Here is a 3,791-nt window from a genome sequence, read left to right on the forward strand (position 1 = left end):
TTTCGAGGTGGGATCTTACCCGTCATGGGCTGTCCAGCCTTCCATGCTTCGCCTGATATGGGGCCAAGTGGGCACGGGTGCTATGAGGGAGGGGACACACTGACTCTGGAAATCAAAGGAGTGTAAGCTGCTTTCTTCATTTCATCAGTATATTAAGCTATCTCACTTCTTGATTATTCCCAACATTTCACCTGTAACAATTTGTGTACGTGTGTTTCTATTCATTAATGTAATTGTTAGTTCATGTATTTATTTTCTCAGTCTTTCTTTTTCTAAAACATGTAATTAATATATTTTATTACTTTTTCTTAAGACATTCAGTCTCTAATTGCTCTGTTTTCATGCTGCAACGTCTCTCCCCAGCTATAATCAGACTTCCTGTTTGACGCACACACACTCTCTCAGGCCTCCTCTATTCACGCACTCCCCTATGAGTTATTATTACTTATTTATTATTTTGTACAAATCACACAGAATCATTCAAATCAAGTACTCACAACATTCACACACTTAGCAGCACTCAAAATACGCTTTCCTAAGAGTATTTTATCAAACATGCTTGCTTAGAATCAGAAAGAGCAAGTAGACAACACTCAGTGCGTCTGTCCTCTTAAAAAGAAGAAAAATAAACACATATCGGACAATTCTCCCCATCTTAGACAAAATGTGACCTTAAATGTCCGTTTCTAAGTCATGTTCTTCTCTACACACGACTCTTGGCCTCCAGGGCATAAAACTTTAAACCTAAGTTTTTACTTTTACCAGAACTAGTACTTTACCAGAACCCTCATACGTCCAATAAGACAGCTATATGTGCACTTCTTTCTTTGACAAAGTTGTATCTTGTATTTTCTTACTCAGCTGTATATAGTATTGGTATTCTATTTTATTCTATTCTACTTTATTTTATTGCATTCCAGTGTTTTCTAATTTCTGCTGCATAACTTTGCACTTTTGCTTTAACAAAACAAATTTCCCAGCTGTGGGACTAATAAAAGTCATCTTTATCTTTGACTAGCCCTAACCTAAATCCTGTCTCATCCACTGCTGAAATTCTAGTTCAATGAACACGTGTTGCAGTTTAAAATTAAGAGAGGAAGTAACTCACACCCAAGTACTGTGTGTGTGTGTGTTAATGTCTGTGTCCCTTTAAATGAAAAAGGTGAACACATGTGGTGAGTTTTCCTCAATTTACACAAAATATGACATTAAATATCCTTTTCTAATTCCTGTTCTTCTTTAAACACCATGAATGACCTCCAGGTCATAACCTTTGGACTTATAACTCTGATATAAGTCCACACAGCGCACCAAGCACAGAGAAAATTCAACCTCAGTGCTTCAGAATTCTCCTCAAAATTCAGAAACTGTTTCTGTCATTTATCTCCCCAAGAACTTCATCATATGGACCTCGCCGGGTCCAGTAATCTTCAGCACACGTATCTCACTGCAGCCAGTGAAGATTAAAAACAGTTTATTGTCTCAGTTTACCCAGTATTAACTTATCAGGTGGACCGCAGCCGATCCATACATCTCAACACAATCGTGTGTTGACATTTACACAACTTATTCTTTACTTGTATCACAACACATCTAGTAATATCATCAGAATTACTTCAACATGGTAAACATTGATTTTCCTTTAAAATCAACTTACCATTAAAACTCGAGATCACAGCTGACTCGATTCTCTGAAATCCTGAGCCAGTTAAAACACCTTGCTCAACTCACGGTGTTCTTTTCTCGGACCCCTTCGTCCGAGCTCACTCTTTTTACCCCGGCATCTCCCCCAGATTGTTACGAGATCTTCATAAACCCAAAAGTAAGCATATTATGTCCCTAATCAAAAGTGAAGCCGTTCCTCACACAGTAATTCTTAATGCAACAGCCTTTGTGTTTTGAAACCAAAAAGAGGAAGGAACTGCGCCCAATTTTAAACTGTGCATGTTGTCACTGAACAACACACACACTCACACAGACCCAGGGCAATTCTTCCTGGATCATTTATTAACGTTCGAACAAACACAGTCCGCATTGATTATTTTCTGGACCTCAGCAGATCCACCAAAATTCATACAAATATATCAGCCATTAACCAATTTATTTCTTTCCTCAGACCACGCCGGATCTGTTACTTCAGCACAATAAACACTGATTTTCCTTCAAAATCAGTTTACCAAGAGCCACAAAACCATTTCTGACTCGATTTTCTGAACTTCTGTGTCACTTAAACATCCTGACAGCACCAGGTGTTTCTGTCGGACTTCCTCGTCCGAACTTAATCCTTTTACTTAAAAATAAGCGTCTCCCAAAATGATCCTCTTGATCATTAGCTATTCACCGAGCCCACAACTCTCGGCAACACCACCTGACGTATGCCACGCCGGAGCTCCTCTTTGAAGTCTCAAAGAAGTACAGGATTCTCCAATCCCGTGAGTTTGACACTTATTAAACCATAAGCTGACCAATACTCTTATATTCTTCTCTATTCTTAAACATGCATTGGTCTCTTTTTCTTTTTTACCATGAAATACCATATAACCTTTTAACTCAGTACTGTCTGTTTCTCAAAGTTTCATTATCCTTGCTTCAAAGCTTCTCATTACTTCCAAGTTACTCATTCATTACTTCGATGTTTTACTTTATTCTCGAGAATTCAGTTTTACCCCTACTGCGCCAATTTAGTAGTTAAGATCATCTACTCAGCGAACAGATAATTTAGAATTCAGTCAATTTGCACAAATTTGCTTATTGAACAGGTTTGTGCGTACCTCTTAATCTTTTAGACCGGTCCTCTGTTCACCTCATATCAGATCCAACCTTCGGCCACATTAGTTCTCTCTGATTTAATCTAGAAACTTCACGGTCTGCCGTACACAGAATCTCTTTTCCCTTTTCTTTAACAAGAGATACTCAAAAATTCTGCAAATTCTCTCCACTCAGGAGGAGGCTCACAGCTTTATTCTTACTCTGTTTCTGGTTGGATTAAAATAACTCTTATATTAGAATCACCCTGTCCAGTGATACTGTATTTCAAAATCACCAAAGGCACGCTCACAAAACAGGAAAATGCTTCAGCAGCCTTAATGGGATCCCCGTGGGCCTCTCACTGTCTATTTCCAAGCACCTATAATGAAACACCGGCACAATGAGCATGCCCTTTATCTACCCCTCATTTAATCAATGTATCTATTCTTTGTTAAAATTAAAAGGGGAAGTGACCGCACCCAAATTTTGACTGCGCACTTTTCCCCAGCAAAAAGAACGGAAAAAGAGACTTTTACAGCCCCTCTCACACACAGCCTGCAACCGGCTGGCACTTAAATCATTGCAGACAGTTTCTTACGTCACGGTTTCCAGCTGTATGAGTGGGTCCCTACAACCCGGATATACACACCGCTGCTCGTCTTTAAGAGACGTCAACAGGTCTGCAAATTCTCCAGGAATATCAACAAAAACACAGCTTTTCTCGGCCCACGGCGGGTCCACAAATTTTCACTGACCACGGCGGGTCCACAAATTTTTCACTGACCACGGCGGGTCCACAAATGCATAGGTAATACTTTTAATCGTCTCTCATAGTTCACAGTATTTATTCTCAGAGTTACTTCAACACAGCAGACCTTAGTTTCACTTTACTGCTCGGGTGGCTTTACTGCAAAACCTCAAGCTTACGGCTGACCTGAGTTTCTCTTAAATCATATATCAACTTCCTCGGACTCTTGCGTCCGGTATTTTACTCTTTTTCTCACAATTAAGTGTCTCCCTAACAATGATCCTCTGCGATCACC

The sequence above is a fragment of the Oreochromis niloticus genome, linkage group LG16, assembly GCF_001858045.2.
Source record: "Oreochromis niloticus isolate F11D_XX linkage group LG16, O_niloticus_UMD_NMBU, whole genome shotgun sequence".
NCBI lineage: Eukaryota > Metazoa > Chordata > Actinopteri > Cichliformes > Cichlidae > Oreochromis > Oreochromis niloticus.